Source organism: Pseudophryne corroboree, chromosome 5 (genome assembly GCF_028390025.1).
Source record: "Pseudophryne corroboree isolate aPseCor3 chromosome 5, aPseCor3.hap2, whole genome shotgun sequence".
Classification (NCBI taxonomy): domain Eukaryota; kingdom Metazoa; phylum Chordata; class Amphibia; order Anura; family Myobatrachidae; genus Pseudophryne; species Pseudophryne corroboree.
In genome coordinates this window covers 455,060,985-455,084,010 of record NC_086448.1, presented here as the reverse complement: position 1 = coordinate 455,084,010, position 23,026 = coordinate 455,060,985, and the positions used below count along the sequence as shown (strand labels likewise).

At 48.1% G+C, this 23,026-nt stretch overlaps 1 long non-coding RNA gene across 1 annotated transcript in view; it reads right to left on the bottom strand.

Annotated features, from left to right (window-relative positions):
* Positions 1-12,493, bottom strand: part of LOC134927860 (uncharacterized) — a 167,893-nt gene extending 155,400 nt beyond the window's left edge. The window contains exon 1 of the long non-coding RNA XR_010177754.1: positions 12,354-12,493. This is a non-coding gene — a long non-coding RNA (uncharacterized LOC134927860). The remainder of the gene's footprint in view (positions 1-12,353) is intronic.
* Between the last annotated feature and the right edge of the window lie 10,533 nt (positions 12,494-23,026).

Sequence of the window (23,026 nt, the reverse complement as noted above, 5' to 3'; positions counted from 1 at the left end):
GCCGCATACATAATGTACAGTAAATACAGTTTATATCTATATTCTGCTCCTGCACATAACTATCCGCAGGAACATGCGATCTGCTGCAGACCAACACCGGAATGTTACCCTTAAAATACTCTACGGCTGGATACCAAACACCACCTTATAACCTTGTTCTGTCCCCTCCTATCCTGTAAAGGTGAATCCCTTTGTTCTGTTACCATTTAAACTGCTGTAACTTACTGATGTGGTGCAGGGAGACTATGTGTACAATGTGCACTATTTGGATTAAATATGTAATGTGTTTTGATAGCTTTCCATGTGTTCACAAACTCTACCGTAAATACCGATACCACACGCTAATGCACAGGACCGCGGGAGCGACCATACGCAAATTGCGGATATGTGCACCCACGGCAGAACAAGTACACGCGCGGAGGCCCTCTGTGTGTAGTTTGTACGTGATGTGTGTACTGCAATATTTTTCGACTTTGACAGGTCATTACAAGGAGTTAGCAGGGGATTTGTTTATTAAAAAAATCTCTGTATAGGACACGTGGGCACTTGCTGAGGCTAGAGGAGAGAAAATTCTGTACACAACGTAGGGCTTGGATTCTTCACGGTAAGGGCAATAAAGATTTGGAACTCCCTGCCGGAGAAGGTAATAATGGCAGACATTGTAAATGCATTTAATAATGGTTTGGACAAATTTCTAACATATTGACATTAAATATCTGGGAGTGGTAAGTGTAATTGGTACTAAACCATTACTTCAGCTTAACACAATACAGGTTAAACCAGATTGGCTTTTTGCCTCTTTTCAACCTCACTAACTATGTAACAGCATAGTAGGCCCTGGGCAAAAGATTGCATTGGTTCCCCTACATACCCATTCACAGGAGCCAATAAAAAAAAAATCATAATTTATTCCTCCTTTGGTCCTGCGCTATCTCTCCACATGTTTCCATACAGAAAATAGCTGTCAGCACTGTGATTGGTGGATAGCACCAGCTATCCACCAATTTGCATGCTGACAACCATTCACAGTATGGCTGCAGGCTGGGACAATGCTGTTTTGCCTCCACCCGCCCCTGCCCGAAGGCCCCTGGAATTGTGTTGCCCTGGGCAGCTGTCCAATGTGCCAATATGTTAATATGACCCTGGTCTTGGTTTTGTGTTCAACACAGAATCAGGCTCATACAGTACATATAAAATGCATGTAGCTGATCTAGCAGTGTAAGGGGGTTTGTGGGCAACAAAACCCAACTGTCAGGAATCGACTCACCACAACCACGTCTGTCCGTCGGTGCGGACTCCGTCCGGGGTCCCTACGTTCTGCTGTCGTCCGCTCCTCTGCCGCCAGACGTCATCCTGGGCCTAGGAACGCTGTTCCCGCCGGGCCGCGGCATGGGCGCCGCCATGACAGTCTCCATCGGTCAGAGTACGGCGGCCAATCCGGAGCTTGGCCGCACCTCCTTTACCCACTCCAACCAATGTCTGCACACCAGGGGGTATATCAGGAGCTGCAGGGTGAGCCTGTGGTTGTCCTGAACTTTGTGTCACTCCTGCGACCCATGTGTCTGGATTCCTCCGTGTTCCTGGTTACCTTCCTGGATCCTCCGTGTTCCTGGTTACCTTCCTACATCTCCGTGGAACTACAAGCATCAGCAACCCCTGCATCTGTATTTGGCTCCACACCTAACTACAACCGCAGTGTGCTTCAGCCTCTGCAGTAGAGACTCTCTCCAGGTGCATTCCATCACCTCACCTGTGAAGCAGCTTGCTAGCTGCCTGAGTTTAACAAACTGCTCTGTGAACTTCCACCTGAGTCTCCTGCATCTGCTACCAGGTTTGCTACACATTTAATACCATCTCTGCTGGCTCCGCGTTTTAAACCATTCTGGTTCTCACACCAGTGAACTTATCCATCATTACCATTTCCTCCATAGACTCTCAGCTTCCAAGCTGCACCATTTCCATTGCATACTTTTATTTGTTTATTCCTGCATGTTATTCTGCTGCCATATTGTGTGAACTTTTATGTTAATAAAACACCATTGCGCTGATGCGCAGAAACCCAATCCAGCCTCCTCACTTCTTCCATCCTACCTCCACTGACCCACTAGCGCCCCCTCCGGGGACACAAGCAAAACCGAACCTGACAGTAAGTTCAGGACCGATGGACTTGGACGGTGGTCAGAGTGTGGGGTCAGGGGCCTTACAAAATCTGGTCTCCCGCTTGGATGGTCAAGAGTCTGTGCAGCAGCAGATGTTCCAGTTTCTGCAAGGGATGTCCTCCCGGATTGATACACTACAGCAAACCCTGCCTAGTGTACTTGCTACTCCAGTTCCAGTTACCCCAGCACCTGCAAGTGCTGTGAGTTCTTCTACGCCGGCTGCATCAGCTCCAGTGTCACGCTTGCACCTGCCTGTGCCTAGCAAATATGATGGCAGTCCGAAGTTATGTCGCGGGTTCCTTAACCAATGTGAAATCCAGTTTGAATTATTATCACACAATTTCCCCACATCAAGATCCAAGGTTGCCTACATTATCTCACTGCTCTCTGGTTCTGCCTTGAGTTGGGTGTCTCCTCTGTGGGAACGTGCTGACCCTCTGATGAACAACTACGCTGAATTCGTGTCAACCTTCAGACGTATCTTTGACGAGCCAGGTCGTGCAACATCAGCCTCTGCAGACCTTATTCAGCTTCGTCAAGGTACCCGGAGTATGGGACAATATGTCATCCAGTTCCAGACGTTAGCCGCAGAGATTCAGTGGAATAATCAAGCCCTGGTAGCAGCCTTCTGGCATGGACTTTCAGATCGGATCAAGGATGAACTGGCAACCCGCGATGTCCCTGAGCAATTGCCTGAACTGATTTCCCTATGTATCAAGTTGGACTCTCGCATCCGCGAACGCAACAGTGAGCGTGCTCGTAGTGAGCCGCGCAAGTCAAGAATGGTACCTTCAGTACAATTTCAGCCTCCACCTTCTGATGAGCCTATGCAAATTAATAGGTCCCGCTTAACTCCTGAGGAGCGGTCAAGAAGACTCCGTGAGAGACTGTGTCTTTATTGTGCGGCTGCAGGTCACCAGATCAATTCTTGTACAGTGCGTTCGGGAAACGCCAGATCCTGACTTGTAAAGGAGGAGTCAAGTTGGGATCTTCTAGACAAGCTCCTTCAAACCAAGACCTCATTCTTCCTGTGACTTTAAAGACTACAGATGGTCTTCAGTCTGCAGCTGCGTTAGTGGACTGTGGAGCCGCAGGAAACTTCATCACTCAAGCTGCGGTGGATAAGTTTCGTTTGCCTATCTGCGAACTCTCATATCCAGTCTACATCACTGCAGTAGATGGGAGCCGAATCTCCAAGGGGAATATATCTCACCAAACCAGACCAGTGGTTCTGGGAGTCGGGTTCCTGCATTCTGAATTAATAAAGTTTTTAGTTATTCCTCAGGCAAACCAGGAGATCGTGTTGGGAATGCCCTGGCTCCAACTACATAATCCGCAGATTGATTGGTCTACGTTACAACTCACTTCCTGGGGTTCACATTGTCGCCAGTCCTGCTTAGCCCAAGTTTGTCCTATCAAGTCTTCTGAAGTCAAAACCCAGTCAGATCTTCCTGCGGCTTACCAAGATTTCTCTGACGTCTTCAGTGAAAAGGCCGCTGATGTTCTGCCGCCCCATAGAGAGTGGGATTGCCCCATTGACCTCATTCCCGGCAAGAAACCACCAAGGGGGCGTACCTATCCGTTATCTGTTCCTGAAACTGAGGCGATGAGCGACTACATCAGGGAGAACTTACAGAAAGGATTTATTCGTCCCTCATCTTCACCCGCTGGTGCGGGCTTCTTCTTTGTTAAAAAAAAGGATGGAGGATTACGTCCATGCATTGACTACCGGGGTCTCAATGACATTACCATCAAAAACAGTTATCCATTACCACTCATCACTGAATTGTTTGATAGAGTTAAGGGAGCCCGCATCTTCACCAAGTTAGATCTCCGCGGTGCCTACAACCTCATCAGAATCCGTAGTGGTGACGAATGGAAGACAGCTTTTAATACTCGAGATGGTCATTACGAGTACCTGGTAATGCCATTCGGGTTGAGCAATGCCCCAGCAGTGTTCCAGCACTTTGTTAACGAAATCTTCCATGACGTTCTGTACAAATACCTCGTAGTGTACCTGGATGATATCCTCATCTTCTCCCAAGATCTCTCTTCTCATCGTCTGCAAGTCCGTGAGGTCCTCCGACGTCTTCGTGAGAACCGTCTCTACGGCAAATTATCCAAGTGTACCTTCGAAGTCCCCTCCATACCCTTCCTGGGGTATATAATTTCCGGATCGGATCTCCAGATGGACCCGACAAAGTTGGAAGCCATTGCCAATTGGTCCATTCCAAGTAGTCTCAAGTCTATTCAGCGATTCCTGGGATTCGCCAATTATTATAGGAAATTTATCCGAGGATTTTCAACTCTCATCGCTCCTATTACCAACTTAACTCGGAAAGGGGCAGATCATTCCAACTGGTCAGAAGAAGCTTTAGCGGCATTTCAAAAGATCAAGCTGGCCTTTATGTCTGCTCCAGTTCTGTCTCAACCGGATGTAAACAAGCCATTCGAGTTGGAGGTGGATGCCTCCACAGTAGGAGTTGGAGCTGTTCTCTCCCAGAAGGGAACTGATGGGAAGATTCACCCTTGTGGATTTTATTCTCGTAAATTCCTCCCTGCAGAAGCTAACTATTCCATTGGAGATCAAGAACTACTAGCGATCAAGCTGGACGTTGAGGAATGGAGGTATCTCCTGGAAGGGGCCAAATTTCCGTTTAACATCTATACGGATCATAAAAATCTGCTTTATTTGAAGGCAGCCCAGTGCCTCAATCCTCGCCAGTCCCGGTGGGCTATGTTCTTCTCTCGTTTTAACTTTAAGCTTCATTTCCGCCCAGGTTCTCAGAATATCAAGGCAGACGCTTTATCCCGATCTATGGAGTCCGAAGAGGAGACGTCCGACTCGGTTCCGCATTCCATCCTGAGTCCAGTGGTATTTGCTTCGTCTCAAGTTTCTCCTGCTCCACCTCCTGGTAAGACTTTTGTTTCCCCAGAACTGCGTTCCAAGTTGCTGTCTTGGGCTCATCAGTCAAAATTCACTGGGCATCCTGGTGTCCTGAAAACTTTCAAGTTCCTCTCTGAGACATACTGGTGGCCGAAGATGAAAGTTGACATTAAAGATTTCGTGGCATCCTGCCCGAAGTGTGCGCAGCACAAGACTCCTCGACAATCTCCAGCAGGTCAGTTACAACCATTATCTGTTCCCAGCCGTCCCTGGTCACACTTGTCCATGGATTTCATCTCTGACCTTCCCTCTTCTCAAGGATTCAATACCATCTGGGTTGTGGTTGACAGGTTTACCAAAATGGCCCATTTTGTACCACTCCAGGGTCTTCCTTCCGCACTAAAGCTTGCCCAAATCTTCCTACGGGAGATTTTCCGCTTACATGGACTACCCACTGAAATTATATCTGACCGTGGAGTTCAGTTTGTGGCAAGATTTTGGAGAGCCCTTTGTTCTGCCATGCAAGTCCACCTCAAGTTTTCGTCAGCCTACCACCCTCAGACGAATGGGCAGACGGAGAGGGTAAACCAAGAGTTAGAAACCTTTTTAAGACTTTATGTTTCGTCTTCTCAAGATGACTGGTTGGACCTGCTCCCATGGGCTGAATTTGCCCACAATTTCCGCTACCATACTGCTACAGAAACAACTCCGTTCTTTGCTGTATATGGACAACATCCCCGTGTTCCAGATTTTCAAGAACTTCCTCACATTGATGTTCCTGCTGCCACTGCTGTCTTGAGTCAGTTCTCTTCAACCTGGAGGAAGATTCATGCTTCTCTCAAGAAGGCTTCTAGCCGGTATAAGTTCTTTGCTGACCGCAAAAGACGTGCAGTTCCTAGCCTGAAACCTGGTGACAAGGTTTGGCTTTCCACCCGAAACCTTCGTCTTAGAGTCCCCTCGATGAAATTTGCACCACGTTTCATCGGTCCCTTTCCCATCGAAAGAGTCATCAGTCCTGTGGCCTACAAGCTCAAGTTACCACCTTCTCTACGAATACCTAATGCCTTTCATGTCTCTCTCCTCAGACCGTTAGTCCTGAATCGCTTCCAAAGAGCTCTTCCAGTCGGCCCCAAAGTACGAACTCAGCGGGGCGTGGAGTTCGAGATAGAGAAGATTCTGGATTCCCGTTGCCGGTACGGTCGTATACAATACCTTATCGACTGGTCCGGTTACGGTCCTGAGGAGAGAAGTTGGGTAAATTCGTCAGATGTCCATGCTCCAAGGTTGGTCCGTGTCTTCCACAGAACTCATCCTTCCAAGCCACGTGGGTGTTCAGTGCCCACCCATAAAGGAGGGGGTACTGTCAGGAATCGACTCACCACAACCACGTCTGTCCGTCGGTGTGGACTCCGTCCGGGGTCCCTACGTTTTGCTGTCGTCCGCTCCTCTGCCGCCAGACGTCATCCTGGGCCTAGGAACGCTCCTGTAACAGCGGGCGTGTGAGCACGCCGCGTTCCCGCCGGGCCGCGGCATGGGCGCCGCCATGACAGTCTCCATCGGTCAGAGTACGGCGGCCAATCCGGAGCTTGGCCGCACCTCCTTTTCCCACTCCAACCAATGTCTGCACACCAGGGGGTATATCAGGAGCTGCAGGGTGAGCCTGTGGTTGTCCTGAACTTTGTGTCACTCCTGCGACCCATGTGTCTGGATTCCTCCGTGTTCCTGGTTACCTTCCTGGATCCTCCGTGTTCCTGGTTACCTTCCTACATCTCCGTGGAACTACAAGCATCAGCAACCCCTGCATCTGTATTTGGCTCCACACCTAACTACAACCGCAGTGTGCTTCAGCCTCTGCAGTAGAGACTCTCTCCAGGTGCATTCCATCACCTCACCTGTGAAGCAGCTTGCTAGCTGCCTGAGTTTAACAAACTGCTCTGTGAACTTCCACCTGAGTCTCCTGCATCTGCTACCAGGTTTGCTACACATTTAATACCATCTCTGCTGGCTCCACGTTTTAAACCATTCTGGTTCTCACACCAGTGAACTTATCCATCATTACAATTTCCTCCATAGACTCTCAGCTTCCAAGCTGCACCATTTCCATTGCATACTTTTATTTGTTTATTCCTGCACGTTATTCTGCTGCCATATTGTGTGAACTTTTATGTTAATAAAACACCATTGCGCTGATGCGCAGAAACCCAATCCAGCCTCCTCACTTCTTCCATCCTACCTCCACTGACCCACTAGCGCCCCCTCCGGGGACACAAGCAAAACCGAACCTGACACCAACCCTCAAGTGTCACTGTCAATGGTGAGCGAGTGCAGTCTAGTAGCTTTATGTGGAACTTGAAATTGTGCAAAACCTGCATGTGCATGTGCTATTTCTGCAGAATTGCATTGTATTGTTTATAAATTTCAATAGTTATTAACTCTATTACTGTGCACAATTAACTTCTGAATAGGTACTGTATGAACAAAGTTTTAGTATAGTTTTGTGGTAAAACAGTTTGTTTTGCAGAAGTGCAAATTATTGGGGATGGTCTGTGAGGTCCAGTCTAATTTTGTAGAACTGTATTTGTAAATTCTACACTCATTTCACAGACTGTATAGCCTATATATAGAACTACTAACAGTTTAAATTCATTCTACTCTGTGGTTTCATTGATCTGAATTTCTACTCTGTGGCTTAATTGACCTGAATTTCTACTCTGTGGCTTCATTGATCTAAAATTCTGAGTGTAGAGCAAAACCAGGGGAACAGAAGGCTGGACGAAGGCTCACCCAGAACCAGTGGTGAAAGTAGAAATATTTTCTTAGTGGTACTGAGTGCTGAAAAATGGGCATGGGCATGTGTTGTGAGGGGGTGTGGCCACAATCTGTTAGTGGGAGTGGCTACATGACACTAGCGGCGTGGCCACACAACACAGCGCCTTTTTAAAAAAAATCTGGAGGCAAGGCTAAAAATATATAGTAATGCCTCCTGTATAATAGAAATATATAGTGATACCTCCAGATAATAACTATATATAGTATCGCCTCCATTATAACAGGAAAATACAGCCACTGTCGTACTCCCAGTATCCCTGACAAAGTGGGAGGAGCCGTCATGCTGCCAAGCACCATGGTCTTGTTGCTTTGTGGCACATTATAATTGTGGTAATGGCAAAGTGTATGGCAAGTGGTACTGCGTACCCGCTGCCATATTCTTAAGGGTACTCTGTACCCGAGTGTACCCGCATACTTGCAACGCTGCCCAGAACCGAAGAACCCCCATAAAAATTGGTAAAAAAGGTATTGCTCTCTTGCTGCCAGAAGGGATGTATACAAAATTGCTGCCTCCCATAGTGAGCTACTCAAAATAGCTGCTGCCAACCAAATAGGGAGCCAGATCTCCCTTCCCAGGAACCCAATAGGCTGGTAAGCCCAAAAAGCGCTGAGACTTATCAGAGAATTGTGCCGGCATGAATTTGGGGTGGTAGAGATCTAGGGGTATATTCAATTAAGGTCAAAAGCTGCCGTCTGTCGAAAAGACGGCAGTTTTCGACTTTTTTAGGTCGGAAGGGGATCCGACCTATTCAATATAACCCCAAATTTTTCTACAAGTCGAGGAATTCGACTTGTCGAAAAGCACGTGGATCGGCGGAATAGCTGCCGATCCATGTACTTGTGTCGAAAACGGGACCAAAACCGACAGGTTTTGGCCCCCTTTTCGACCATCTCAAATCGACTTTAAAAAAAGTCGATGTGAGATGGGGAGAGCAGCGCCAGAGACAGGGAGCACAGCGCCGGTGATGGGGAGAGCCACACCGGGGACGGGAAGAGCAACGCCGGAGGATGTCACATCCGCCGCTTGCTGGAGACAGGTGGACACCGGAGGATGTCAAGCCCTTGCTTGCTGGAGCCTGGTGGACGCTGCCTTGAGCAGCGGCTGTGATGCAGGGACGGGGAGAGGCAGAGTGACATGGGGGTGAGATGGGGGAGAGCAGCGCTACAGCAGTGGCTATATAGCCGCTGCTGTAGTGCTGCTCTCCTTCATCTGCCCGCGGCTCTCCCCATCTTCCCTCCTGCATCTCAATTCGACTTTTTTAAAAGTCGAATTGAGATGTCATTGAATAGCCCAGGTCGGATCCATTCCGACAAATGAATGTCAGAATGGATCCGACTTCAATTGAATATACCCCCCCAGAGGGGTGAAGTGAGAAAGGATACCAAGTGAAAAGAAAGCCTGTGCATCTCCCACCATTGAATTGTCATGGAAAGAGTGCCAAAGTAGCCCTGTGCTGAAGGAAGTGGGTGAGAGAGAGAGAGAGAGAGAGAGAGAGAGAGAGAGAGAGAGAGAGTAAAAAGCACTGACTGTTGCACTGATTGTAGCCACTGCTGAGAGTGACATACAGTAAGAAACCGTAGTTCTACCATACCCTATATCTCTAACATACCCTATATCTGTGGAACTCCAGGGTTCAGCAAGTCACAGCTAGCAGCTTGTGTAATGACAGGTACCAGACACCATCCAATGGGGAATTGTCATTTGTAATCCAGACCTTGAATACCATTTAAAATTTAAAGGCACAGAAAGTGAGCCATTTACCTGAGAGAGAGTCTCCAGTATAGGTGTACTGCAAGTGACCAGCAAGTTCATCTAGTGAGCAGAGGTGGGTCTAGATCTATCGCCATCCAGGATTGTTGGATCTACCAGATACAGTAGGTCACTGCTCACTATTGTCTAAAAGAGTGCACTAAGGGGGTAATTCAGACTTGATCGCTGCTGTGCATTTTCTCACAGCCTGCGATCAGATCTGAACTGCGCATGTGATGGGCAGGCACGACAGGCCGCAGCAACGGGAATTGCTGGTCAGCGATGGGATGGTACGAAAATTCCGAACGCACCAGCGATCGCAAGGAGATTGACAGGAAGAGGGCATTTATAGGGGGCAACTGACTGTTTTCAAGGAGTGTCCGGGAAAAAACAGGAGGGACGCAGCGTTTCTAACTTTAGCTCCGGCCCCGATCATCGCAGTCCTGGGCTGCACAGAGACTGCACAAACTTATGTTTGTGCAGTTCTGCAGCAAAAGTGAATGCACACCTGCACACACACCATACCCTCCCGCTGTAGGCAGCAACTACCTGATCTCAGGGATGCAAAAAATGCACTCTAGCGATCAGGTCTGAATTACCCCCTGAGAGAGGAAGACAAGGAAACTAAAGATAGATGAGAGGTAGCAAAGGACAGCAGACAGTGTATAAAGTTAAAGAGACGTTTAAGTGACAGCAACTACTCCCTGAAAATTCTTCAGAAAAAGAGGCATACAGTAAAGTAACCCAACTCCGAATTTAAATATAGGATAGGACAAGTGCCTGAAAACAATGAAAACTTGAAGAAGATTATTCCTCAAACCCTCTGGGCTTATTTGAAACAAAGATAAAGCTTTGGGGGTTTAATTTCCTTTGTGCCTAATTTGACCCTTGGTGCTTCTGAATACACCACTAATTTTATGTTATAATTTTCCAAATATGATTCATTGTTGTTTTTTTGTTATTCTACCTAAATATATATGCTTTATAATATACTGTAAATAAAAACAATTACAATTTTTTTTGTGTGTGCACTTTCAATTTCTTTAGTAATCTTCAGATAATAAGAAGGAACAACAACCTGCATATACTGATAAGAATGAAGTCTTTTGATTACATTTATCTTTTCGAATCCTGCTATACCTCCAAGAATGACTATTTAGAAGAGATAAGCTAGTTCAGGCAAGTGTGAGCAACATATAATTATTGACAAAGCCTTAGTAATCAGTGACTCCTCTGCAGAGATTGCCCAGACAGCAGAGCTGTGATAAATTTCTCTTTACAAAAGACTCCATGTCCCAGTGCACCTGTCTTTATATTAATGATGAATGCATCTCAGCACAGCATTGCTAGCTGCAAACAAACAGTAAAACACATACCTGTTTTTCTCGTTATGAAAATAGGGTACACAAACTATGGTTTTTCACAGGGCCGTTTCTAGACAATTTGGCTCCCAGTGCGAGATTTAAAAATGCGCCCCCCCATTGGTATAAAAAAAAATTGCGTGCCCCCCCCCCCCATATAGCCAGAAAAAAAGCATGCGCGCGCCGAAGGCGCGCGCGCTCCCAACAAGGCTGTGTGGCCTGATTAAAATGGGCGTGGTCTCATTTCAGTGGGCGTGGCCTCGTCTGATATCACACCCACCACAGGGGGAAAAAATAAAAATAAAAAAGTCCCCTTTTTACACATTACACCAGGCAAGTGTCCCCATATTACACAGCGCGGCAGGCAGGTGTCCCCATTTACAAAGTGCGGCAGGCAGGTGTCCCCATTTTACAAAGTGCGGCAGGCAGGTGTCCCCATTTAACAAAGTGCGGCAGGCAGGTATCCCCATTTTACACAGTACGGTAAGCAGATATCCCCATTTTACACAGTACGCAGGCAGGTGTCCCCATTTTACACAGTACGCAGGCACGTGCCCCCATTTTACACAGTACGCAGGCACGTGCCCCCATTTTACACAGTGCGGCAGGTATCCCCATTTTACACAGTACGCAGGCATGTGTCCCCATTTTACACAGTGCGGTAGATATCCCCATTTTACACAGTGCGGTAGGTATCCCCATTTTATACAGTGCAGCAGGTGCCCCCATTTTACACAGTGCGGCAGGTATCCCCATTTTATACAGTGCGGCAGGTATCCCCATTTTATACAGTGCGGCAGGTATCCCCATTTTATACAGTGCAGCAGGTATCCCCATTTTACACAGTGCGGCAGGTATCCCCATTTTATACAGTGCGGCAGGTATCCCCATTTTATACAGTGCGGCAGGTATCCCCATTTTATACAGTGCGGCAGGTGCCCCCATTTTACACAGTGCGGCAGGTATCCCCATTTTACACAGTGCGGCAGGTGCCCCCATTTTACACAGTGCGGCAGGTATCCCCATTTTACACAGTGCGGCAGGTATCCCCATTTTACACAGTGCGGCAGGTATCCCCATTTTATACAGTGCGGCAGGTATCCCCATTTTACACAGTGCGGCAGGTATCCCCATTTTATACAGTGTGGAGGGTGCCCCCATTTTACACAGTGCGGCAGGTGCCCCCATTTTACACAGTGCGGCAGGTGCCCCCATTTTACACAGTGCGGCAGGTATCCCTATTTTACACAGTGCGGCAGGTATCCCTATTTTACACAGTGTGGCAGGTATCCCCATTTTACACAGTGCGGCAGGTGTCAAGTGGGGAGGGAGAGAGAAAGAGAGAGAGAGAGAAAGAGAATACTTACAACTTGCCGCTCTTCGGGTCCCGCGGGCCGGCCGCCTCCTCCGTCGATGGTTATCTTCTCCAGTCCTCTCCTCCCTCTCTCTTCCACCCGAGCGCTCCTGCTCGGGGGGCGGGGCTTCGCGGAATGACGCGTTTGCGTCGTGACGTCACGACGCAAACGCGTCATTCCGCGAAGCCCCGCCCCCCGAGCAGGAGCGCTCGGGTGGAAGAGAGAGGAAAGAGAGGAGTAGTCACGAAGTGCCGCGGCGGGCGCCCCGTGCGGTTGCACGGCTCGCCCGCCGCTAGAAACGGCACTGGTTTTTCATTTAGCTGAATTTACTATATACATATTTTAAAATGCAAATGTGTGTACTTTAACTGTCATTATTAAATGTTCTTGGAATATTACATTACATACAGTACCATATTGATTTTTTTATGATCTGGAAGATTTAACCAGTTCTTGATTATGGATACTTCCTGCAGGCACCCAAGACATAACAAACAGTCATTAAGGCTATTTTTCTCATTTGAAACACAAATCAATAAACTACTATTGCCTCTTTGTGTGATGACAACATTTATTGAACAGTTTTTGTTCTATCAAGCCACACTTCCAAATCCCATGTTTGGTTTCCTTTCCTACCACTGCCAGCTTCTGTCTTGGTAATACATTAGCATCTAGTCCACCAGCTATATAGGAATCCTAAAACCATATCTTGTTGCTGCAATTACACATACCAGTTGCCATGGTAACTGAAGCACACCTTTGAACATGGCTTCAAGCGCGTGATGGGAAGCTTGCATCTTCAACAATTACTAGTCTCTTCTTTCTATGAGAGGTGAAAGTGAAGGCTGTGCATTGTATACAATGTACATATAAAATTGCCTAATCTGAAAGGCCAGGGAGGAAAGTAGCAGTTGCTATAACATAAACAGCCAATATAAAAACAAAAATTCTCCAATGTCTATGTTCTTATTGTACAGGTATGGTACTGCAGTGGCCATTTTACAGTCTATTTCTATTTATTAGATTGAAATCAAGCTCCAACATTTTAATTAAAACATACGAATAATGAAATGCTTATTTGGCTACATGTAAATGGTGGTGGGTCAGTGCAGGGTTGTACTGTCCTAATTTGTTTCCATCCAGATAAGCTAACGCCAACTAACTAGAATCACTGAATTCAGCTCCAACTTTGTTTAATTGCTTTTCTGAAATTTTGAATCATAATGATTTGTTTGTTGAGTATGATGGTGAGACAATTGTTGCAAACCTCAGTAGCTATTAAATAATGAGATCAGGGGTGCTATTGAACCATGACTGGAGTCAGTATGCCAGACGTATTTTATTTATAAAATGAAAAGATATCAATGTATTTTAGGTAGAATGTATATACAGTATAGATAACAGTAACTACTCATCTAAGACAAGATAATAGCTACAGCAGTGCTGCTCACTAGTGCTTACAGGTACAGTTGTAAACAAGGGAGGAAATCACATATTTCCATAGAGTGGATTTGGCGCTCTTCATCTAATAGGATTTAGAATACATGTTATTCTTCCTTGATTATGTGCCAATTAAGGCCACTTATAAGTGAAATTAATTCTATTTTTTCCCAAAGAATATTCACTGATAATTAAAACACAGGAGACAGGACCACTGTTCAAGAATATTTATTGATGATAGATTGATCCAACACAGCCTTTTAGAATTGTGTTCTACATAAATATACAGTACATGAACATTTTGATATTGATTTTTTTTTTACCTAATCTTAATTGACATACAATAAAAGTAAAGTTTTAAACTATTACATTATTACAAAACCAATGAGTGCCCCTACCACAGTCTTTTTTTCTCTGTTTCTTATTTACCTGACTCTATTGCGCACCAGTAACTCTTTACTGTTCCATAGTGGTTCTAAATTTCATAGTTGGTTACCAGCAGGGCTGGAGAATGTGGTCTTGCCAGGACCTGGGTGAGAGCCCAACACTGTTATACCCCTTTTTCACCAATTTATGGGTCCGACACGAAATTTCTAACCCAGCTACCATCTGGGTCAGACCTGGCTTAGACCCTGTTTCCACTGCACCTTCAACCCGTTTTTTTTCTGGGTTGGACTCGTTTACACTGAACCCGGGTCAGCCCTGCAAACTCTATGCATGTCATTAAAAATTGCCCTTTTTAGGCTCACAAAGATGAGATCACAAGGGAAGGAATGGGGACAGTTCACAGCATTGCAGCAATGATAAGTTACCAATGTGTAGCATGGAGTTCCTCACTATTTGCACTTTTCTGCTGTTTGAGGCAGCAAGTAAGAGTATGTTTCAGCTATATAGTGCAGTGTTATTTCATGAGGAAGATGGTGGAATTTCTGATGGAAAGGGCTAATTTTCAGTGTCAGTATCTGCACAGGAGGAGAGCCCTGATTTCATTCAGCTTGGCAACCATACTGAAAATGAGCAATGCGACACAACAGAGAATGCAGGTCAGAGACGGCAGGCATGGAGAGGCTTTCATTATGACTTTGGAGCCTTTCAGGACTAACAGATGGCACACTTCTGGATGTCACATGCTACATTTCAGTGTATACTGTAGTTGACCTTCTGACCCCAGCACTGACCAAGCAGAACACCAACTTCCAAAAGTACATTGAGTCAAGCAGGAGGCGATTACTCTATGGTGGTACGCTACTCCTGGAGAGTAGCACACACTCTTCTGTTTGTTCGGAGGTAAGGGGGGTACACACGGAGAGATCCGTGTTTAAAATCTAAGCAATCTGAGTAGATTACTTAGATTTTAAGCACGGATCTGCCGTGTGTATGCCCCCCAGCGGCCTCGCGCATCGCTATCGCCGGTGCTAGATTCAGCCTGCATGCAGGCTCAATCTAGTGGGTCACTAACTTCAGTGCTGTTTGAAATGAGCGCCCGTCATCGCCCCCCCTCGCTCATCACATTGCGCTGTGCTGAGTGGGGGGAGAGATGTGTGCTGAGCAGTCTGTGTTACGATCACTCAGCACACATCTCTCCCATCAATACTGGCATAAAGTATCTTCTACAAATGCCCCAGGTGACACAGGCAATACTGGATATCCTCTACCACTGCTTTATATACTTTCCGCAAGGACAGCACCTAGATGACACCAGCCAAGGCTTCTTGAGGCATGGGTATTCCCAGAGTGCGGGTGTGTCACAATCCTGACTGTAGGTTTTATATTTGGTGACTTACCCCTGCCATCTGTCCTGGATCCTGTGTCTTTTCACTCACGGAGTTAAACAGCTTGTCAGTTTTCCTGAGTTCTCTGCCTGAGAGGTAATAGTTAATTAGCTCCACCTGTGGTGATCTCCTGTGTGAGGCTGAATTCAGTAATCTGAAGTTCAGGCTTCAGTGTTCTCTCGGCCTGCTAGGCCTCGCTGCACTTCACAGCCTCCTCTAGAGTAGTCACATGACAGTGACTTCACCTGACCCAGAGTTGTCCAATCCTCTGCCAGCCTGAGACTCTCTACATCACCTAATCCTGCCCACCAATCATCAGGGACCAGGAAGTATAAATCAGGAGGCTGAGTTGGAATCTGGGCCAGTTCCTCATGTCACATACAGCTTTGTGTGAGTCTTATGCTGAGCTCCCTTAAGGTAACCTTTGTACCTAAGTTCCTGAGGGAACTCTGTTCCCTTGTTACCGTTTGGTTTACTTGTGTGTTGCCATTTGATTTCATCATTTTTCCCTGAGTCTCAATGTAAAGGCACAGCTGCAATGTTTCGTCTTAAAGGCACAGTACTGAATTCCGTGTTCTCCACTGAAAACCACAGAAGTCGTGTTTCAGTTTTACTACTGTTGTAGTTGGGATCTCCAGAGCTCAGTACCTCGTGCCTCAGCATCTCCGTGCTTCCAGCACCTCGTGCCTCAGCATTTCCGTGCTTCCAGCACCTTGTGCCTCAGCATCTCCGTGCCTCAGTACCTCCGTGCTTCCAGCACCTCCGTGCCTCAGTACCTCCGTGCTTCCAGCACCTCCGTGACTCAGTACCTCCGTGCCTCAGTACCTCCGTGCCTCAGTACCTCCATGCTTCCAGCACCTCCGTGCCTCAGTACCTCCGTGCCTCAGCATCTCCGTGCCTCAGTACCTCCGTTCTTCCAGCACCTCCGTGCCTCAGTACCTCCGTGCTTCCAGCACCTCCGTGCCTCAGTACCTCCGTGCTTCCAGCACCTCCGTGCCTCAGTACCTCCGTGCTTCCAGCACCTCAGTGCCTCAGTACCTCCGTGCTTCCAGCACCTCCGTGCCTCAGTACCTCCGTGCCTCAGCACCTCCGTGCCTCCACGCATCCCAGTGCCTCTACGCACCTCAGTGTTCCCAAGCACCTCAGTGTCCCCAAGCACCTCAGTGTCCCCAAGCACCTCAGTGTCCTCAAGCACCTCAGTATCCTCAAGCACCTCAGTGTCCTCAAGCACCTCAGTGTCCTCAAGCACCTCAGTGTCCTCAAGCACCTCAGTGTCCTCAAGCACCTCAGTGTCTCCAAGAACCCCGTGCCCTTTAGCACAGTTGAACCTGGTATTCTTCACTGATTCATCAGCGCCTTTCCAGTTCTGTCTTTCAGGAGACCTTCAGCGCCCCCACGTGCTTCCTGTCTGCCGACCTAATCCTGTATGAGGAGAGCCTAGATTCGGCCATCTCTGCCGCGGTTCCTCTTCCCAGTCATCGGAAGAATACTCGAGTCCACAACATTTCCAAACCAGGTCAGTGGTAGTATTCACATAATCCTCCAGTCGCCCGCACAGACTTCACTACACCGGGTTCACAAAAACCTCAGTCATGACAGTAGGAACTGGCCACATGGACCCGGCCGAAAGTGTTTGTCTGACGCATGACCTCCTAAGCAATATTGCAGGACGCTTGGGAGGTCTGGAGTCGACTCAGCATCGATTGGCACAGTGTCTGCAGCGGAATTCGTCCTCCAGAGATTCTATGACCTTCTGCTCTAAGACTCCTGACCAACTGCAGATTTTCTACCAGATGTTACTACAGTTACAAGAACTTTTGCCTAGTATTCTCTCTGTGATGCCTGATCTCCTCAGGAATACTACCAACGTTGTTGATCCTGTTTTGTCCCATTCAGTTAATAGAGTCTCTTCCTCTGCGCAAGGGAAAGTTTTTCATCAGAGCTATCCACGGCCCAAGCTCTCTGAAGCTGAACGTCAGCGGCGTAAGGAGCTACATCTCTGTCTTTAAGGTGGAAATTCTGGTCATTTTGTTAAAGACTGTATTATTCGCAAGCCAGGTAATAGTGACAAATCTCAGTATCATAGTGCTCATGTCTACAAGTCATCCACAGTATCCGATCCATCTGCTGCTGACGGGGGTATCAAGAAGGCTACTCTTCTGAGAGAGACTCAAATTTATGACTGGGGTCCGGTGGTTAAAAGACCTTATCCCAAGTTGGGTGTCCAGAGAAGAATGTTCAAGCCATTTACAGTCACAGAGGAGTCCGTGTCCACAGCCCCAGGAGGGGCGTCTTCAGAGCGTCCAGCCCCAGGAGGGGCGTCTTCAGAGCGTCCAGCCCCAGGAGAGGCGTCTTCAGAGCGTCCAGCCCCAGGAGGGGCATCTTCAGAGCGTCCAGCCCCAGTGAGGGGTTCAGAGCGCCCAGCCCCAGAGAGTCTACAGGGTGCTGCCCAGCCAGAGATTCTACAGAGTGCTGCCCAGCCAGAGATTCTACAGAGTGCTGCCCAGCCAGAGATTCTACAGAGTGCTGCCCAGCCAGAGATTCTACAGAGTGCTGCCCAGCCAGAGAGTCTACAGAGTGCTGCCCAGCCAGAGAGTCTACAGAGTGCTGCCCAGCCAGAGAGTCTACAGAGTGCTGCCCAGCCAGAGAGTCTACAGAGTGCTGCCCAGCCAGAGAGTCTACAGAGTGCTGCCCAGCCCCGTGAAGAGGGGGCTCTTGCCTCAGCCCAGCCCCGTGAAGAGGGGGCTCTTGCCTCAGCCCAGCCCCGTGAAGAGGGGGCTCTTGCCTCAGCCCAGCCCTGTGAAGAAAGGGCTCAGCCCGTCCCGGTTCCAGCCGGTCCAGCAATACTCCAGGCCCAGCCTGGTCAGTCCGTCCCGGTTCCAGCCGGTCCAGCAATACTCCAGGCCCAGCCTGGTCAGTCCGTCCCGGTTCCAGCCGGTCCAGCAATACTCCAGGCTCCGCCTGGTCAGTCCGTCCCGGTTCCAGCCGGTCCATCAATACTCCAGGCTCCGCCTAGTCAGTCCGTCCCGGTTCCAGCCGGTCCAGCAATACTCCAGGCCCAGCTTGGCCAGTCCGTTCCGGTTCCAGCCGGTCCATCAATACTCCAGGCTCCGCCTGGTCAGTCCGTCCCGGTTCCAGCCGGTCCAGCAATACTCCAGGACCAGCCTGGTCCGTCTCCTTTGGCTCCAGCCAATCCAAGTATCCTCGGATCCAATCCAGTCCTACTCGTCCAGCCAAAGCTTTCTTCAGTTTCATCCTCTAAGCTTTCGTCTGATGGTTTTCCACCTATTTACTTTGATGGAGATTTATTGCAATATGCCGCTCTGGTTGAACAATTTCTCTCTCGGATGGAGTCTGATCCTTCAGGTGCAGTAACTCTTTCCAACGTTACTCGATATCTGTTCCTGGCATTCAGAGGAAGAGCTTTGGAGTGGGCCAACGTGCTCTTTGAGAGTAATGATCCTGTGTTCCATGACTTACAGACTTTCAGTAACGCTGTAGTTAAAGAATTTAGTCCTAAACCTTTGGAATCTGCATCAACGAAGGTCCTAAATTCTTCTGTATGAATTTCTCAAGTTCCTCTAAGATTCAAGATGGGTGTCCGGAGTCCACCCTTGAAGAGGGGGATACTGTCACAATCCTGACTGTAGGTTTTATATTTGGTGACTTACCCCTGCCATCTGTCCTGGATCCTGTGTCTTTTCACTCACGGAGTTAAACAGCTTGTCAGTTTTCCTGAGTTCTCTGCCTGAGAGGTAATAGTTAATTAGCTCCACCTGTGGTGATCTCCTGTGTGAGGCTGAATTCAGTAATCTGAAGTTCAGGCTTCAGTGTTCTCTCGGCCTGCTAGGCCTCGCTGCACTTCACAGCCTCCTCTAGAGTAGTCACATGACAGTGACTTCACCTGACCCAGAGTTGTCCAATCCTCTGCCAGCCTGAGACTCTCTACATCACCTAATCCTGCCCACCAATCATCAGGGACCAGGAAGTATAAATCAGGAGGCTGAGTTGGAATCTGGGCCAGTTCCTCATGTCACATACAGCTTTGTGTGAGTCTTATGCTGAGCTCCCTTAAGGTAACCTTTGTACCTAAGTTCCTGTGGGAACTCTGTTCCCTTGTTACCGTTTGGTTTACTTGTGTGTTGCCATTTGATTTCATCATTTTTCCCTGAGTCTCAATGTAAAGGCACAGCTGCAATGTTTCGTCTTAAAGGCACAGTACTGAAGTCCGTGTTCTCCACTGAAAACCACAGAAGTCGTGTTTCAGTTTTACTACTGTTGTAGTTGGGATCTCCAGAGCTCAGTACCTCGTGCCTCAGCATTTCCGTGCTTCCAGCACCTCGTGCCTCAGCATTTCCGTGCTTCCAGCACCTTGTGCCTCAGCATCTCCGTGCCTCAGTACCTCCGTGCTTCCAGCACCTCCGTGCCTCAGTACCTCCGTGCTTCCAGCACCTCCGTGACTCAGTACCTCAGTGCCTCAGTACCTCCGTGCCTCAGTACCTCCGTGCCTCAGTACCTCCATGCTTCCAGCACCTCCGTGCCTCAGTACCTCCGTGCCTCAGCATCTCCGTGCCTCAGTACCTCCGTTCTTCCAGCACCTCCGTGCCTCAGTACCTCCGTGCTTCCAGCACCTCCGTGCCTCAGTACCTCCGTGCTTCCAGCACCTCCGTGCCTCAGTACCTCCGTGCCTCAGCACCTCCGTGCCTCAGTACCTCCGTGCCTCCACGCATCCCAGTGCCTCTACGCACCTCAGTGTTCCCAAGCACCTCAGTGTCCCCAAGCACCTCAGTGTCCCCAAGCACCTCAGTGGCCTCAAGCACCTCAGTATCCTCAAGCACCTCAGTATCCTCAAGCACCTCAGTGTCCTCAAGCACCTCAGTGTCCTCAAGCACCTCAGTGTCCTCAAGCACCTCAGTGTCTCCAAGCACCCCGTGCCCTTTAGCACAGTTGAACCTGGTATTCTTCACTGATTCATCAGCGCCTTTCCAGTTCTGTCTTTCAGGAGACCTTCAGCGCCCCCACGTGCTTCCTGTCTGCCGACCTAATCCTGTATGAGGAGAGCCTAGATTCGGCCATCTCTGCCGCGGTTCCTCTTCCCAGTCATCGGAAGAATACTCGAGTCCACAACATTTCCAAACCAGGTCAGTGGTAGTATTCACATAATCCTCCAGTCGCCCGCACAGACTTCACTACACCGGGTTCACAAAAACCTCAGTCATGACAGGGTGCCATCAATGGGACTCACATACCCATCATTGCCCCCTTGACAACCTGGAGGATTACTACAGCTGCAAAGGATGGCATTTGATTGTACTACATACTGTAGTGGACCACAGCTACATTAATTTTAACTTCACAGATGTGTTTGTTGGATGGTCTGAGTGAACACATGATACAAGAGTTCTGGCCACCTCCGATCTGTTTAGAAGCAGGATGGCTGGCTTTTTCTGAGGGAGGTAAGAATATATTATCCTTATAATATTCACCCCTAAATTTTATATTCATTTAATGGGGGAGGTAAAAATGTGCACAGCTAGGAAAGAGTATAGAAATTTGATTCATTTTTGTTGTAGTCTGTCTTGGTAATACTGTTTTAATAATGTATTAAAGCAGGCAGTGTGTGTTCCGCTCCCATTATTACTTTACCCCTAGTCAGCAAATCTGGCAGTACAGTTGTTGTGATGGTCAGCATTACTTTCACTTGCCAGTTTAATTTTTTTGTACATTTTACCCCTAATCAGCACTTACCAGTTCATATATAATCACCACGCCATCAATTGTACCTGCTGTTACTTGTAAACATTAGTCTGAAATACAGCTATATTATGTGTGTCCATGTAACAACCATTATAATTTATAAACTGATGTTGCAACTGTTGTAAATGATCAAAATAGTATGTGTAAAGCACTGAGGAATATGTGCTTTACACAAGTATATTATATTTGCAAACACTAACAATTCTGAAGCAATTTACATATAACATTGCAGTCACCTACTGTACATAACTCCCATGTTAATATATGTACCACATCTGGAATATAATGATAATCTTGTATTTCTTTAAAGAAATACAAGACTGTCAGTGAGGTAGAAATCCCGTACACCTGATCGGTGATACAACGTATCCTTTGCGGTGGTGACTGAGGAACGGTTACAGCCAACCAGTGCCAGATTAAGGTCCACATTGCAAGGAGAAATTTATCAATAAGATAAAAGATCGGGCGCTTATATGTGCTGTTTCTCTAAGCTGCTGCTATATATTTGGGATAGTCACACCCAAAATAAATGCAAAACAAAAAGAAAACCAGGTAGCAGCGCTAATATGAAAACTATTTGAATAGAAGGATTGAGTACTAATTGATAATATTTAATAAACCATAAAACCGATTCACTGACAAATGCATTCACATAAATATTAAATCAAATAGTGCTAAAAAGGGTCACAATAATAACTGCCTTCTCTGTGTAGTCCGTTCCTATTTAGTATAGACCGGATAGCAGATGGGTGAAAAGTTGACACCGGACTGACAGCGCAGTCCACAGGTTGAGAGTTATTTACCACATTAGGCCGCTGGAGGTAAAGTCCCTTGAAGTTAGCTCATGAGAACGTTCATAATTGCGGGTCCTCACTGCATCGCGGTATCCTCTTTAAATGGAGAGGAATAGTGGTAGTCCTGTTGTTAGCAATCAACACAGCAGTTCTGCTCAAAACGGAGTCCAGTCCTGGTCCGGGCACACTTAGGCAGTAAATTTCAGAAAGGTGGTGACGCATCAGGAAGGGAGCTATTGGGGTCACCACCTTTCTGAAATTAACTGCCTAAGTGGGGAGGTGGTAGAGATACAGGTGGAGAGGGGGCAGAGATGCAGTTGGGGAAGGGGCAGAGATTCAGGTGTGGAGGGGGCAGAGACACGGGTGGGGAGGGGGCAGATACACAGGTGGGGAGGGGGCAGAGACGCAGGTGGAGAGTGGCCAGAGACACAGGGGGAGAGGGGGCAGAGATACAGGTGTGAAGGGGGCAGAGGTGCAGGTGGAGAGGGGGCAGAGACGCAGGTGGGGAGGGGGCAGAGATACAGGTGTGGAGGGGGTAGAGACGCGGGTGGGGAGGGGACAGAGACGTAGGTGGGGGGCAGAGACACAGGTGGATTGCGGCCAGAGATGCAGGTGGAGAGGGGCAGAGACGCAGGAGGGGAAGGGGCAGAGATACAGGTGTGGAGGGGGTAGAGTCATGGGTGGGGAGGAGGCAAAGACGCAGGTGGGGAGGGGCCAGAGTTGCAAGTGGAGAGAGGCCAGAGATGTAGGTGGTGTGGTGGGAGCAGAAACACAGGAGGTGGAGGAGAAGGGACAGAGATACAGGTGTGGATGGGCAGAGACACGGGTGGGGAGGGGGCAGAGACACAAGTGGAGTACGGCCAGATACATAGGTGTGGTGGGGTCAGAGACGAAGGAGGGGAAGGGGCATACTGTAGGCTGC